Source organism: Leuresthes tenuis, unplaced genomic scaffold, assembly GCF_036924035.1.
Source record: "Leuresthes tenuis unplaced genomic scaffold, fLeuTen1.0.hap1 SCAF_22, whole genome shotgun sequence".
NCBI lineage: Eukaryota > Metazoa > Chordata > Actinopteri > Atheriniformes > Atherinopsidae > Leuresthes > Leuresthes tenuis.
Window position 1 is genome coordinate 20,508,867 of NW_027325376.1, and position 17,813 is coordinate 20,526,679.

Sequence of the window (17,813 nt, forward strand, 5' to 3'; positions counted from 1 at the left end):
GCAGCTGAACCACCTCCGCTCCCTATTTTGATCATGTATGGTCTAGCAATACTACCTTTTCTTACCCGTTTGTGAGTAATTATGGCTGGACATTCACACCTACTTTCAGTCGAACAGCTCTGCTCCCTTTTTTGATTATGTTTGGTTGGATATTCGAACCTTTTATTAACTTCTTTTTACAAACTTTGGTCGGAAGTTCACACCTTCTTGCAGCCGAACACCTCCGCTTCCGCTTTTGATGGTGTATATCCGGGCATACAAGCCTTTTCTCACCCGCTTTTTACAAACCATGGTCGGACTTTCACACCTTCTTGTAGCCGAACACATCCGCTCCCGCTATTGACTGTGTACAGTCGGGTATTTTAACCTTTTCTTACCTGCTTTTTACCAACTATGGTTGGACATCCACATCTTCTTACAGTGGAACACCTCCGCTCCCTCTTTTGATGGTGTATGTTCGGGCATTCGAACCTTTTCTTACCCGCTTTTTGCATTCTATGCTCGGACATTCAAACCTTCTTGTAGCCGAACACATCCACTCCTCTATCTCGATATTGATAAATATGGAAGGACAAAGCAGTTTTAACTTGGTTTGAGCAAAGCAACTAATTTCACAGCAAAATCCGAAATCGTGCAGAACTCATGAAAGCAAGCTTATACTCGGATTCCTGAAACTTTAGATTTGCTCTTTCTTTTACTGCAAAGTACTACGTTGTTTTTTTGTTGAAATCTTTCTAGACATGGTAAATATGAAGGACAAATAAGTTTTAACATAGTTTGAGTGAAGGAATGCATTTTATAAGCAAAATAAAATGCATGAACTCACGAAAAGCTTTTTATCGCTTTTCCCTGCTTTTTACAAACTTTGGTCGGACGTTAACACCTTCTTGCAGCCGAACATCTCCGCTTCCGCTTTTGATGGTGTATATTCGGGCATTCGAACCTTTTCTTACCCGCTTTTTACAAACTATGGGTGGACTTTCACACCTTCTTGTAGCTGAACACCTCCGCTCCCGTTTTTGATGGTGTATAGTCGGGCATTCGAATCTTTTGTTACCCGCTTTTTACAAACCATGGGTGGACTTTCACACCTTCTTGTAGCCGAAAACCTCCGCTCCCTCTTTTGATCATACATTGTAGGGCATTCGAACCTTTTCTTACCCGCTTTTTACAAACCATTGTTGGAGTTTTACACCTTCTTGTAGCCGAACACATCCGCTCCCGCTATTGATTGTGTACATTCGGGTATTTTAACCTTTTCTTACCCGCTTTTTACCAACTATGGTCGGCTATTCCCACCTTCTTACAGCGGAACACCTCCGTTCCCTCTTTTGATGGTGTATGTTCGGGCATTCAAACCTTTTCTTACCCGCTTTTTACAATCTATGCTCGGACATTCAAACCTTCTTGTAGCCGAACACATCCACTCCTGCTTTTGATGATGTATGGTTGGGCATTCGAACCTACTTGTTGCCCGCTTTTCATTAATTATGGGTGGACATTCACACCTTGTCGCAGCCAAACACCTCCGCTCCCTGTTTTGATCATGTATGGCTGGACATTCGCACCTTTTCTCACCCGCTTTTTGCAAACTATGGTCGGCTATTCACAGCTTCCTCTCCAACATACTTTTATGGCTGGACATTCACACCTACTTGCAGCCGAACACCACCTCTCTCGCTTTTGATGATGTATGGACCGGATTTCTTACCTTTTCTAACACATTTTTCAGCAATTATGGTTGGAGATTCACACCTACGCACAGCCGAACAACTCCGCTCTCGCATTTGATGGTGTATAGTCGGGCATTCTCACCTTTTCTCATCAGCTTTTTGCAAATTATGATCTGACATTCACACCTACTTGCAGTCAAACAGTTTGGTTGGATATTCGAACCTTTTCTTAACTACTTTTTACAAACTTTGGTTGGACGTTCACACCTTCTTGTAGCCGAAAACATCCACTCCTACTTTTGATGATGTATGGTTGGGCATTCGCACCTTTTTTTTACCCATTTTTCAGGAATTATAGGTGGACATTCACACCTTCTTGCAGCTGAAAACCTCCTCTCCCACTTATGATCATGTGCGGTTTGATTTTGGAAAATTTTCTTTCATGTTTTCTAGCAATTATTGATGGACATTTAGACCTTCTTGCAGCTGAACACCTCCGCTCCTGCTTTTGATCATACATTGTCAGGCATTCGCACCTTGTCTTACCAGCTTTTTACAAACTTTAGTCGAACATTTACACCTTTTTGCAGCCAGATGTATGGACCGGCATTCTTACCTTTTCTAACACATTTTTCAGCAATTATGGTTGGAGATTCACACCTACTCACAGCCGAACAACTCCGCTCCTGCATTTGATGGTGTATAGTCGGGCATTCTCACCCTTTCTCATCAGTTTTTTTCAAATTATGATCTGACATTCACACCTACTTGCAGTCGAACAGCTCTGCTCCTGCTTTTGATTATGTTTGGTTGGATATTCGAACCTTTTCTTAACTGCTTTTTAAAAACTTTGGTTGGACGTTCACACCTTCTTGTAGCCGAACATATCCACTCCTGCTTATGATGATGTATGGTTGGGCATTCGTACCTTTTTTTTACCCATTTTTCAGGAATTATAGGTGGACATTCACACCTTCTTGCAGCTGAACACCTCCTCTCCCACTTATGATCATGTGCGGTTTGATTTCTCGAAAATTTTCTTTCATGTTTTCTAGCAATTATGGTTGGACATTCACACCTTCTTGCAGCCGAACACCTCCGCTTTTGATGGTATGTATTCGGGCATTCGAACCTTTTCTTACCCGGTTTTTACAAATTATGGTTGGACAATCAGATCTTGCAGCTGAACCACCTCCGCTCCCTGTTTTGATCATGTATGGTCTGGCAATACTACCTTTTCTTACCCGTTTGTGAGTAATTATGGCTGGACATTCACACCTACTTGCAGTCGAACAGCTCTGCTCCCACTTTTGATTATGTTTGATTGGATATTCGAAACTTTTTTAACTGCTTTTTACAAACTTTGGTCGGACGTTCACAATTTCTTCCAGCCGAACACCTCCGCTTCCGCTTTTGATCATACATTGTCGGGCATTCGCCACTTTTCTTACTCGCTTTTTACAAACCATGGTCGGACTTTCACACCTGTTAGTAGCCGAACAACTCCGCTCCCGCTATTGATTGTGTACAGTCGGGTATTTTAACCTTTTCTTACCCGCTTTCTACCAACTATGGTCGGACATTCACACCTTCTTACAGCGGAACACCTCCGCTCCCTCCTTTGATGGTGTATGTTCGAGCATTCAAACCTTTTCTTACCCGCATTTACAAACTATGGTCAGACATTTAAACCTTCTTGTAGCCGAACACATCCACTCCTGCTTTTGATGATGTATTGTTGGGCAGTCGAACCTACTTGTTGCCCGCTTTTCATTAATTATGGGTGGATATTCACACCTTGTCGCAGCAAAACACCTCCGCTCCCTGTTTTGATCATGTATGGTTTGACATTCGCACCTTTTCTCACCCGCTTTTTACTATCGTCGGCCATTCACAGCTTCCTCTCCACCATACTTGTATGGTGGGATATTCACACCCACTTGCATCCGAAGACCTCCGCCCCCACTTTTGTTGATATTTAGTCGGTCATTCACACCTTACCCGCTTTTGGCAAACTATGGCCTTCTTGCAGCCAAACACCTCTGATCTAGCTTTTGATGATGTAAGGTTGGGCATTCAGACCTTGCTTCACCTGCTTTTCACCAAATATAGTCGGACATTCACACCTTCTTGCAGCCGAACACTTCCGCTTGACCTTTTAGTGTTCTATCACACCTTTTTTTTCACCGCATTTTATAGATTATGGTTGTAAATTCTCAATCACTCTCATCCGAAGACCTCTCCTCCCGCTTTTGTGAATATATTTGAACTTTAGGCAGACATTTACTCTTTCTTGCAGCTGAACCAACTCCGCTCCCTGTTTTGATCATGTATGGTCTGGCAATACTACCTTTTCTTACCCGTTTGTGAGTAATTATGGCTGGACATTCACACCTACTTGCAGCCGAAATCCACCTCTCTCGCTTTTGATGATGTATGGACCGGCATTCTTACCTTTTCTAACACATTTTTTAGCAATTATGGTCGGAGATTCACACCTACTCACAGCCGAACAACTCCGCTCCCGCATTTGATGGTGTATAGTCGGGCATTCTCATCCTTTCTCATCAGCTTTTTGCAAATTATGATCTGACATTCACACCTACTTGAAGTCGAACAGCTCTGCTCCCACTTTTGATTATGTTTGGTTGGATATTCGAACCTTTTCTTATCTGCTTTTTAAAAAACTTTGGTTGGACGTTCACACCTTCTTGTAGCCGAACATATCCACTCCTGCTTTTGATGATGTATGGTTGGGCATTCGCACCATTTTTTACCCATTTTTCAAGAATTATGGGTGGACATTCACACCTTCTTGCAGCTGAACACCTCCTCTCCCACTTATGATCATGTGCGGTTTGATTTTCGAAAATTTTCTTTCATGTTTTCTAGCAATTATGGTTGGATATTCAGACATTCTTGCAGCTGAACAACTCCGCTACCGCTTTTGATCATACATTGTCGGGCATTCGCACCTTGTCTTACCCGCTTTTTACAAACTATAGTCAGACATTCACACCTTGCAGCTGAACCACCTCCGCTCCCTGTTTTGATCATGTATGGTCTGGCAATACTACCTTTTCTTACCCGTTTGTGAGTAATTATGGCTGGACATTCACAGGTTCTTGCAGCCAAACACCTCTCCTGCTTTTGATGATGTATAGTCGGGCATTCTCACCCTTTCTCATCAGCTTTTTGCAAATTATGATCTGATATTCACACCTACTTGCAGTCGAACAGCTCTGCTCCCGCTTTTGATTATGTTTTGTTGGATATTCGAACCTTTTCTTAACTGCTTTTTACAAACTTTGGTCGGACATTCACACCTTCTTGTAGCCGAACATATCCACTCCTGCTTTTGATGATGTATGGTTGGGCATTCGCACCTTTTTTTTACCCATTTTTCAGGAATTATGGGTGAACATTCAAACCTTCTTGCAGCTGAACACCTCCTCTCCCACTTATGATCATTTGTGGTTTGATTTTCGAAAATTTTCTTTCATGTTTTCTAGCAATTATTGATGGACATTTAGACCTTCTTGCAGCTGAACACCTCCACTCCTGCTTTTGATCATACATTGTCAGGCATTCGCATCTTGTCTTACCCGCTTTTTACAAACTTTAGTCGAACATTCACACCTTTTTGCAGCCGAACACCACCTCTCCCGCTTTTGATGATGTATGGTCCGGCATTCTTACCTTTTCTAACACATTTTTCAGCAATTATGGTCGGACATTCACACCTTCTTGCAGCCGAACACATCCACTCCACCTTTTAGTGTTCTATCACACCTTTTTTTTCACCGCATTTTATAGATTATGGTTGGAAATTCTCAACCACTCTCATCCGAAGACCTCTCCTCCCGCTTTTGTTAATATATTTGAACTTTAGTCGGACATTCACACCTTCTTGCAGCTGAACCACCTCCGCTCCCTATTTTGATCATGTATGGTCTAGCAATACTACCTTTTCTTACCCGTTTGTGAGTAATTATGGCTGGACATTCACACCTACTTTCAGTCGAACAGCTCTGCTCCCTTTTTTGATTATGTTTGGTTGGATATTCGAACCTTTTATTAACTTCTTTTTACAAACTTTGGTCGGAAGTTCACACCTTCTTGCAGCCGAACACCTCCGCTTCCGCTTTTGATGGTGTATATCCGGGCATACAAGCCTTTTCTCACCCGCTTTTTACAAACCATGGTCGGACTTTCACACCTTCTTGTAGCCGAACACATCCGCTCCCGCTATTGACTGTGTACAGTCGGGTATTTTAACCTTTTCTTACCTGCTTTTTACCAACTATGGTTGGACATCCACATCTTCTTACAGTGGAACACCTCCGCTCCCTCTTTTGATGGTGTATGTTCGGGCATTCGAACCTTTTCTTACCCGCTTTTTGCATTCTATGCTCGGACATTCAAACCTTCTTGTAGCCGAACACATCCACTCCTCTATCTCGATATTGATAAATATGGAAGGACAAAGCAGTTTTAACTTGGTTTGAGCAAAGCAACTAATTTCACAGCAAAATCCGAAATCGTGCAGAACTCATGAAAGCAAGCTTATACTCGGATTCCTGAAACTTTAGATTTGCTCTTTCTTTTACTGCAAAGTACTACGTTGTTTTTTTGTTGAAATCTTTCTAGACATGGTAAATATGAAGGACAAATAAGTTTTAACATAGTTTGAGTGAAGGAATGCATTTTATAAGCAAAATAAAATGCATGAACTCACGAAAAGCTTTTTATCGCTTTTCCCTGCTTTTTACAAACTTTGGTCGGACGTTAACACCTTCTTGCAGCCGAACATCTCCGCTTCCGCTTTTGATGGTGTATATTCGGGCATTCGAACCTTTTCTTACCCGCTTTTTACAAACTATGGGTGGACTTTCACACCTTCTTGTAGCTGAACACCTCCGCTCCCGTTTTTGATGGTGTATAGTCGGGCATTCGAATCTTTTGTTACCCGCTTTTTACAAACCATGGGTGGACTTTCACACCTTCTTGTAGCCGAAAACCTCCGCTCCCTCTTTTGATCATACATTGTAGGGCATTCGAACCTTTTCTTACCCGCTTTTTACAAACCATTGTTGGAGTTTTACACCTTCTTGTAGCCGAACACATCCGCTCCCGCTATTGATTGTGTACATTCGGGTATTTTAACCTTTTCTTACCCGCTTTTTACCAACTATGGTCGGCTATTCCCACCTTCTTACAGCGGAACACCTCCGTTCCCTCTTTTGATGGTGTATGTTCGGGCATTCAAACCTTTTCTTACCCGCTTTTTACAATCTATGCTCGGACATTCAAACCTTCTTGTAGCCGAACACATCCACTCCTGCTTTTGATGATGTATGGTTGGGCATTCGAACCTACTTGTTGCCCGCTTTTCATTAATTATGGGTGGACATTCACACCTTGTCGCAGCCAAACACCTCCGCTCCCTGTTTTGATCATGTATGGCTGGACATTCGCACCTTTTCTCACCCGCTTTTTGCAAACTATGGTCGGCTATTCACAGCTTCCTCTCCAACATACTTTTATGGCTGGACATTCACACCTACTTGCAGCTGAACACCACCTCTCTCGCTTTTGATGATGTATGGACCGGATTTCTTACCTTTTCTAACACATTTTTCAGCAATTATGGTTGGAGATTCACACCTACGCACAGCCGAACAACTCCGCTCTCGCATTTGATGGTGTATAGTCGGGCATTCTCACCTTTTCTCATCAGCTTTTTGCAAATTATGATCTGACATTCACACCTACTTGCAGTCAAACAGTTTGGTTGGATATTCGAACCTTTTCTTAACTACTTTTTACAAACTTTGGTTGGACGTTCACACCTTCTTGTAGCCGAAAACATCCACTCCTACTTTTGATGATGTATGGTTGGGCATTCGCACCTTTTTTTTACCCATTTTTCAGGAATTATAGGTGGACATTCACACCTTCTTGCAGCTGAAAACCTCCTCTCCCACTTATGATCATGTGCGGTTTGATTTTGGAAAATTTTCTTTCATGTTTTCTAGCAATTATTGATGGACATTTAGACCTTCTTGCAGCTGAACACCTCCGCTCCTGCTTTTGATCATACATTGTCAGGCATTCGCACCTTGTCTTACCAGCTTTTTACAAACTTTAGTCGAACATTTACACCTTTTTGCAGCCAGATGTATGGACCGGCATTCTTACCTTTTCTAACACATTTTTCAGCAATTATGGTTGGAGATTCACACCTACTCACAGCCGAACAACTCCGCTCCTGCATTTGATGGTGTATAGTCGGGCATTCTCACCCTTTCTCATCAGTTTTTTTCAAATTATGATCTGACATTCACACCTACTTGCAGTCGAACAGCTCTGCTCCTGCTTTTGATTATGTTTGGTTGGATATTCGAACCTTTTCTTAACTGCTTTTTAAAAACTTTGGTTGGACGTTCACACCTTCTTGTAGCCGAACATATCCACTCCTGCTTATGATGATGTATGGTTGGGCATTCGTACCTTTTTTTTACCCATTTTTCAGGAATTATAGGTGGACATTCACACCTTCTTGCAGCTGAACACCTCCTCTCCCACTTATGATCATGTGCGGTTTGATTTCTCGAAAATTTTCTTTCATGTTTTCTAGCAATTATGGTTGGACATTCACACCTTCTTGCAGCCGAACACCTCCGCTTTTGATGGTATGTATTCGGGCATTCGAACCTTTTCTTACCCGGTTTTTACAAATTATGGTTGGACAATCAGATCTTGCAGCTGAACCACCTCCGCTCCCTGTTTTGATCATGTATGGTCTGGCAATACTACCTTTTCTTACCCGTTTGTGAGTAATTATGGCTGGACATTCACACCTACTTGCAGTCGAACAGCTCTGCTCCCACTTTTGATTATGTTTGATTGGATATTCGAAACTTTTTTAACTGCTTTTTACAAACTTTGGTCGGACGTTCACAATTTCTTCCAGCCGAACACCTCCGCTTCCGCTTTTGATCATACATTGTCGGGCATTCGCCACTTTTCTTACTCGCTTTTTACAAACCATGGTCGGACTTTCACACCTGTTAGTAGCCGAACAACTCCGCTCCCGCTATTGATTGTGTACAGTCGGGTATTTTAACCTTTTCTTACCCGCTTTCTACCAACTATGGTCGGACATTCACACCTTCTTACAGCGGAACACCTCCGCTCCCTCCTTTGATGGTGTATGTTCGAGCATTCAAACCTTTTCTTACCCGCATTTACAAACTATGGTCAGACATTTAAACCTTCTTGTAGCCGAACACATCCACTCCTGCTTTTGATGATGTATTGTTGGGCAGTCGAACCTACTTGTTGCCCGCTTTTCATTAATTATGGGTGGATATTCACACCTTGTCGCAGCAAAACACCTCCGCTCCCTGTTTTGATCATGTATGGTTTGACATTCGCACCTTTTCTCACCCGCTTTTTACTATCGTCGGCCATTCACAGCTTCCTCTCCACCATACTTGTATGGTGGGATATTCACACCCACTTGCATCCGAAGACCTCCGCCCCCACTTTTGTTGATATTTAGTCGGTCATTCGCACCTTACCCGCTTTTGGCAAACTATGGCCTTCCAAACACCTCTGATCTAGCTTTTGATGATGTAAGGTTGGGCATTCAGACCTTGCTTCACCTGCTTTTCACCAAATATAGTCGGACATTCACACCTTCTTGCAGCCGAACACTTCCGCTTGACCTTTTAGTGTTCTATCACACCTTTTTTTTCACCGCATTTTATAGATTATGGTTGTAAATTCTCAATCACTCTCATCCGAAGACCTCTCCTCCCGCTTTTGTGAATATATTTGAACTTTAGGCAGACATTTACTCTTTCTTGCAGCTGAACCAACTCCGCTCCCTGTTTTGATCATGTATGGTCTGGCAATACTACCTTTTCTTACCCGTTTGTGAGTAATTATGGCTGGACATTCACACCTACTTGCAGCCGAAATCCACCTCTCTCGCTTTTGATGATGTATGGACCGGCATTCTTACCTTTTCTAACACATTTTTTAGCAATTATGGTCGGAGATTCACACCTACTCACAGCCGAACAACTCCGCTCCCGCATTTGATGGTGTATAGTCGGGCATTCTCATCCTTTCTCATCAGCTTTTTGCAAATTATGATCTGACATTCACACCTACTTGAAGTCGAACAGCTCTGCTCCCACTTTTGATTATGTTTGGTTGGATATTCGAACCTTTTCTTATCTGCTTTTTAAAAAACTTTGGTTGGACGTTCACACCTTCTTGTAGCCGAACATATCCACTCCTGCTTTTGATGATGTATGGTTGGGCATTCGCACCATTTTTTACCCATTTTTCAAGAATTATGGGTGGACATTCACACCTTCTTGCAGCTGAACACCTCCTCTCCCACTTATGATCATGTGCGGTTTGATTTTCGAAAATTTTCTTTCATGTTTTTTAGCAATTATGGTTGGATATTCAGACCTTCTTGCAGCTGAACAACTCCGCTCCCGCTTTTGATCATACATTGTCGGGCATTCGCACCTTGTCTTACCCGCTTTTTACAAACTATAGTCAGACATTCACACCTTGCAGCTGAACCACCTCCGCTCCCTGTTTTGATCATGTATGGTCTGGCAATACTACCTTTTCTTACCCGTTTGTGAGTAATTATGGCTGGACATTCACAGGTTCTTGCAGCCAAACACCTCTCCTGCTTTTGATGATGTATGGTTGGGCATTCGCACCTTTTCTTAACCATTTTTCAGTAATTATTAGTGGACATTCAGACCTTCTTGCAGCTGAAAACCTCCGCTCCCGCTTTTGATGATGTATGGTCCGGCATTCTTACCTTTTCTAACACATTTTTCAGCAATTATGGTCGGAGATTCACACCTACTCACAGCCGAAACACTCCGCTCCCGCATTTGATGGTGTATAGTCGGGCATTCTCACCCTTTCTCATCAGCTTTTTGCAAATTATGATCTGACATTCACACCTACTTGCAGTCGAACAGCTCTGCTCCCGCTTTTGATTATGTTTGGTTGGATATTCGAACCTTTTCTTAACTGCTTTTTACAAACTTTGGTCGGACATTCACACCTTCTTGTAGCCGAACACATCCACTCCTGCTTTTGATGATGTATGGTTTGGCATTCGCACCTTTTTTTTACCCATTTTTTCAGGAATTATGGGTGGACATTCAAACCTTCTTGCAGCTGAACACCTCCTCTCCCACTTATGATCATTTGCGGTTTGATTTTCGAAAATTTTCTTTCATGTTTTCTAGCAATTACTGATGGACATTTAGACCTTCTTGCAGCTGAACACCTCCGCTCCTGCTTTTGATCATACATTGTCAGGCATTCGCACCTTGTCTTAGCCGCTTTTTACAAACTTTAGTCGAACATTCACACCTTTTTGCAGCCGAACACCACCTCTCCCGCTTTTGATGATGTATGGTCCGGCATTCTTACCTTTTCTAACACATTTTTCAGCAATTATGGTCGGACATTCACACCTTCTTGCAGCCGAACACTTCCGCTCCACCTTTTAGTGTTCTATCACACCTTTTTTTTCACCGCATTTTATAGATTATGGTTGGAAATTCTCAACCACTCTCATCCGAAGACCTCTCCTCCCGCTTTTGTTAATATATTTAAACTTTAGTCGGACATTCACACCTTCTTGCAGCTGAACCACCTCCGCTTCCTGTTTTGATCATGTATGGTCTGGCAATACTACCTTTTTTACCCGTTTGTGAGTAATTATGGCTGGACATTCACACCTACTTGCAGCCGAACACCACCTCTCTCACTTTTGATGATGTATGGACCGGCATTCTTACCTTTTCTAACACATATTTTTCAGCAATTATGGTCGGAGATTCACACCTACTCACAGCCGAAACACTCCGCTCCCGCATTTGATGGTGTATAGTCGGGCATTCTCACCCTTTCTCATCAGCTTTTTGCAAATTATGATCTGACATTCACACCTACTTGCAGTCGAACAGCTCTGCTCCCGCTTTTGATTATGTTTGGTTGGATATTCGAACCTTTTCTTAACTGCTTTTTACAAACTTTGGTCGGACATTCACACCTTCTTGTAGCCGAACACATCCACTCCTGCTTTTGATGATGTATGGTTGGGCATTCGCACCTTTTTTTACCCATTTTTTAGGAATTATGGGTAGACATTCAAACCTTCTTGCAGCTGAACACCTCCTCTCCCACTTATGATCATTTGCGGTTTGATTTTCGAAAATTTTCTTTCATGTTTTCTAGCAATTATTGATGGTAATTTAGACCTTCTTCCAGCTGAACACCTCCGCTCCTGCTTTTGATCATACATTGTCAGGCATTCGCACCTTGTCTTACCCGCTTTTTACAAAGTTTAGTCAAACATTCACACCTTTTTGCAGCCGAACACCACCTGTCCCGCTTTTGATGATGTATGGTCCAGCATTCTTACCTTTTCTAACACATTCTTCAGCAATTATGGTCGGACATTCACACATTCTTGCAGCCGAACACTTCCGCTCCACCTTTTAGTGTTCTATCACACCTTTTTTTTCACCGCATTTTATAGATTATGGTTGGAAATTCTCAACCACTCTCATCCGAAGACCTCTCCTCCCGCTTTTGTGAATATATTTAAACTTTAGTTGGACATTCACACCTTCTTGAAGCTGAACCACCTCCGCTCCCTCTTTTGATCATGTATGGTCTGGCAATGCTACCTTTTCTTACCCGTTTGTGAGTAATTATGGCTGGACATTCACACCTACTTGCAGCCGAACACCACCTCTCTCGCTTTTGATGATGTATGGACCGGCATTCTTACCTTTTCTAACACATTTTTCAGCAATTATGGTCGGACATTCACACCTTCTTGCAGCCGAACACTTCCGCTCCACCTTTTAGTGTTCTATCACACCTTTTTTTTCACCGCATTTTATAGATTATGGTTGGAAATTCTCAACCACTCTCATCCGAAGACCTCTCCTCCCGCTTTTGTTAATATATTTAAACTTTAGTCGGACATTCACACCTTCTTGCAGCTGAACCACCTCCGCTTCCTGTTTTGATCATGTATGGTCTGGCAATACTACCTTTTTTACCTGTTTGTGAGTAATTATGGCTGGACATTCACACCTACTTGCAGCCGAACACCACCTCTCTCGCTTTTGATGATGTATGGACCGGCATTCTTACCTTTTCTAACACATTTTTCAGCAATTATGGTCGGAGATTCACACCTGCTCACAGCCGAAACACTCCGCTCCCGCATTTCATGGTGTATAGTCGGGCATTCTCACCTTTTCTCATCAGCTTTTTGCAAATTATGATCTGACATTCACACCTGCTTTTGATAATGTATGGTTTGTCATTCGCACCTTTTTTTACCCATTTTTCATGAATTATGGGAGGACATTCACACCTTCTTGCAGCCGAACACCTCCTCTCCCGCTTATGATCATGTGCGGTTTGATATTCGAAAATTTTCTTTCATGTTTTCTAGCAATTATTGATGGACATTAAGACCTTCTTGCAGCTGAACACCTCCGCTCCCGCTTTTGATGGTGTATAGTCGGGCTTTCCAGCCTTTTCTTGGGTCTTTCCCGGGGTCTCCTCCCAGTGGGACGTGCCCGGAACACCTCCCCAGGGAGGCGCCCAGGGGGCATCCTAACCAGATGCCCGAGCCACCTCATCTGACTCCTCTCAATGCGGAGGAGCAGCGGTTCTACACCGAGCCCCTCCCGGATGACTGAGCTTCTCACCCTATCTCTAAGGGAGAGCCCAGACACCCTGCGGAGGAAACCCATTTCGGCCGCTTGTATTCGCGATCTTGTTCTTTCGGTCACTACCCACAACTCGTGACCATAGGTGAGGATTGGGAACGTAGATTGACCAGTAAATAGAGAGCTTCGCCTTCTGGCTCAGCTCCCTCTTCACAACGACGGGTCGGTGCAGAGCCCGCAACACTGCAGACGCCGCACCGATCCGCCCGTCAATCTCCCGCTCCATTCGTCCCTCACTCGTGAACAAGACCCCGAGATACTTGAACTCCTCCACTTGGGGAAGGATCTCATTCCCGACCCGGAGAGAGCATTCCACCCTTTTCCGGCTGAGAACCATAGTCTCGGATTTGGAGGTGCTGATTCTCATCCCAGCCGCTTCACACTCGGCTGCGAATTGCTCCAGTGAGAGCTGAAGGTCACGGCCTGACGACGCTAACAGAACCACATCATCTGCAAAAAGCAGAGACCCGATTCTGAGGTCGCCAAATCGGACACCCTCAACGCCCTGGCTGCGCCTAGAAATTCTGTCCATAAAAGTTAGGAACAGAATCGGTGACAAAGGGCAGCCCTGACGGAGTCCAACTCTCACCGGAAACGTATCCGACTTACTGCCGGCAATGCGGACCAAACTCTGGCACCGGTCATACAGAGACCGAACGGCCCCTATCAAGGGGTCCGGCACTCCATATTCCCGGAGCACCCCCCACAGGACTCCACGAGGGACACGGTCGAACGCTTTCTCCAAGTCCACAAAACACATGTAGACTGGTTGGGCGAACTCCCATGCACCCTCCAGGATCCTGCCGAGGGTATAGAGCTGGTCCACTGTTCCACGGCCAGGACGAAAGCCACACTGCATCTCCTGAATCCGAGGCTCGATTATCCGACGGATCCTCCTCTCCAATACCCCCGAATAGACCTTACCAGGGAGGCTGAGGTGTGTGATACCCCTATAGTTGGAACACACCCTCCGGTCCCCCTTTTTAAAGAGGGGGACCACCACCCCAATCTGCCAGTCCAGAGGCACTGTCCCCGATGTCCACGCGATGCTGCAGAGGCGTGTCAGCCAAGACAGCCCTACAACATCCAGAGCCTTGAGAAACTCAGGACGGACCTCATCTAACCCCGGGGCCTTGCCACCGAGGAGCTTTTTGACCACCTCGGCAACCTCAGCCCCAGAAATGGGAGGCCCCGTCTCCGAGCTCTCCGACTCTGCCTCTTCCGAGCACGTGTTGGTAGGATTGAGGAGTTCCTCCAAGTACTCCCCCCACCGACTCACAACATCCCTAGTTGAGGTCAGCAAAGCCCCGTCCCCACTGTAAACAGTGTTGACTGTGAGCCGCTTCCCCCCCCTGAGACGCCGGATGGTGGACCAGAATCTCTTCGAGGCCGTACGGAAATCGTTCTCCATGGTCTCACCGAACTCCTCCCAGGCCCGAGTTTTTGCCTCAGCAACCGCCGAAGCCGCGGCCCGTCTGGCCTGTCGGTACCTATCAGCTGCTTCCAGGGTCCCACTGGCCAAAAAGGCCCGATAGGACTCCTTCTTCAGCTTGACGGCTTCCCTCACCACTGGTGTCCACCAGCAGGTTCGAGGGTTGCCGCCACGACAGGCACCGACCACCTTACGGCCACAACTCCGATCAGCTGCCTCGGCAATGGAGTCACGGAACATGGCCCATTCGGACTCAATGTCCCCCACCTCCCCCGGGATATGGTTGAAGCTCTGCCGGAGGTGGGAGTTAAAGCTCCTTCGGACGGGGGATTCTGACAAACGCTCCCAGCAGACCCTCACAATACGTTTGGGCCTGCCAGGTCTGATCGGCATCCTCCCCCACCAGCGGAGCCAACTCACCACCAGGTGGTGATCAGTTGACAGCTCCGCCCCTCTCTTCACCCGAGTGTCCAGGACATACGGCCGCAAGTCTGATGATACAACCACAAAGTCGATCATCGAACTGTGGCCAAGGGTGTCCTGGTGCCAAGTGCACATATGGACACCCTTATGTCTGAACATGGTGTTCGTTATGGACAGTCCATGACCAGCACAGAAGTCCAACAACATAACACCACTCTGGTTCAGATCGGGGGGGCCGTTCCTCTCAATCACACCCCTCCAGGTCTCACTGTCATTGCCCACGTGAGCACTGAAGTCCCCCAGCAGAACGAGGGAGTCTCCGGTAGGAGCATTCTCCAGTGCCTCCCCCAGAGACTCCAAAAAGGGTGGGTACTCTGAACTGCTGTTTGGCGCATAGGCACAAACAACTATGAATTAGTTTATCTATTATCAATAAGGATACTTCTACAACTACTATCAAAGTATGTCCGGACTTCTTATGTTGTCAGTTGCTATATATGAATAAGTGGGTAGCTACTGACAAGCATTAAGCATGTCACACAGCCCAAACATATAACATTTCAGGACACACCACAAAGTTAACAACCACAGTGAAGCGTGTCAAAGACCAAACATGTAACATTCAACAGGACACTTACACAACACATTCAAATCAAACAGTCAGACAACATACAAGAACATATACCCCAGCCAGCATTGCTCCCTGCCTATTTTCCTAGAGCTCACTATGTGTGCTTACACCTTTATTCACAAACTCTTCAACTTATACTCTTTTACCGAAGCTGCTAAAGCTCGATTGGCCAAATACCCTTAGATCCTATTTTGGTGAATTTGACATCTGCCTTACATGTAACAGATTAGCGGTTTAGCAGTTTTAATTTAGTTTGAGTGAAGGAATTCATTTTATAGCAAAATCCGAAATCGTGAAGAACTCATGAAAGAAAGCTTATTCTCGGATTCCTGAAACTTTAGATTTGCTCTTTCTTTTACTGCAAAGTAAAACGTTGGTTTTTTTGTTTAAATCTTTCTAGACATGGTAAATATGAAGGACAAAGCAGTTTTAACATAGTTTGAGTGAAGGAATTAATTTTATAGATAAAATCCCAAGAGTCTGCTGAGAAAAGAGAGTGAATCCGAAGTAGACTTTAACATGGCTCTGGGAGCGAGCAGAGTGTGGGCTAAGCGGGAGAATTGCTTGAAAGAAACGCGACACCGAATGAGCGGTCAGAACAAAGCCTCAATACGGTGTTCCCGTGGTGTTTTTGTTGCTGCCTTGTCTTTTGCACAGAGTAAAAGACAAGGCAGCCATCGAATAGGGCCCGATTGTTCCGACTTGGTCAGCTGAGGAGCAAGGGGGGGGGGCAAGCGTCTCAACCAAGCAAAGCTCACCATGATGAGGCTATGCCAACTAGCCTGATGCCCTGCTCCCGCAGTGACGGATAATCGTACTCTGGTTTCTCTTCATAACGTACAAGTCTTGCGCCTTTTACTAAAGATTTCTGTGGAGAGTAGCACTAATGAGTTGTTTCTATTTTTGGCAGGCTTTACCTTTGCGGGCGAATTCCTTTCTGTCTGTGCAAAAGAAATCTTGTTACTGTGCAGAGTGACTTCTCTGAGTAGAGTCGCCTTACTTGTTGCGACTGTGCCGATGTTCGAAGCTGGAGTGCAAAGTTGTTGCTTGAATGGTGCTCGCTGGAGCGTGCGGGAGTGCAAAGTTATACCATTTAAAAGGGCTGAAGAGTGCTCAGTGCAGCGGGTGGGCGGAGATGCAAAGTGACACTCTGGCCACCTCGAAAACCGAGGTTACATCCACTCCCAGGGGCAGCCCAAGCTCTGCCGCAAGTGCGGTGAGCATGGGCACCTGGTTGAGGCTTGTACCAAGGTGATATGTGGGAAGTGCAGAGAAATTGGGCACACTTTTGGAGAGTGTCCAAATGGCAGGAAATGTAATCTCTGTGGAGAACTAAATCACCTCTTCAGAGATTGCCCTAAATCTTTTGCCAACAAATTAAAGACTGTAAAGCCACAGTCAAGCCAACAAAGAGAAGGACCAGAGGTGGCAGTTGGTGAACAAAGTGAAGAGGTTGACCCAATAAATTCAAACTTCCCGCCAAAAGCTTGGATTGGAAGTGAGGAGCAAAAAGGGGAGGGGCCTGTAGAGGCCTCACCACTCAGTGCTGAAGTCTGTGAGAATTCACAGGCAGAGGGTGGAGCTACGCTAAATGAGGAGGAAGAGCAGACAGGTGAGTCTAGTGAAGATACTCACCTCCCCGAAGGTCAACAGCCGAAGAGGACGGCATCTGAGTTGTCCTCTGATTCCCCAGTGGTATCAAAGAAGAGGGGAAGGGTCAGGTCCCTTTCAGAAAGTTCTTCAGTGGAAGAACTCCGACTCACTAAATGAGGTCTCCTTTTTAACTTTAGCTCTGCAATCAACCCCCAGGGACTTAAATGCAACATTACGTCAGCGAAAAG

General features: G+C 44.8%; 1 non-coding gene across 1 annotated transcript; it reads left to right on the top strand.

The window, feature by feature from the left end:
• The first annotated feature begins 16,786 nt into the window (after positions 1-16,786).
• LOC140282412 (U5 spliceosomal RNA) lies at positions 16,787-16,900 on the top strand. Its single transcript, XR_011909850.1, has one exon. It is a non-coding gene; the product is annotated as a U5 spliceosomal RNA (small nuclear RNA).
• Positions 16,901-17,813: the final 913 nt, after the last annotated feature.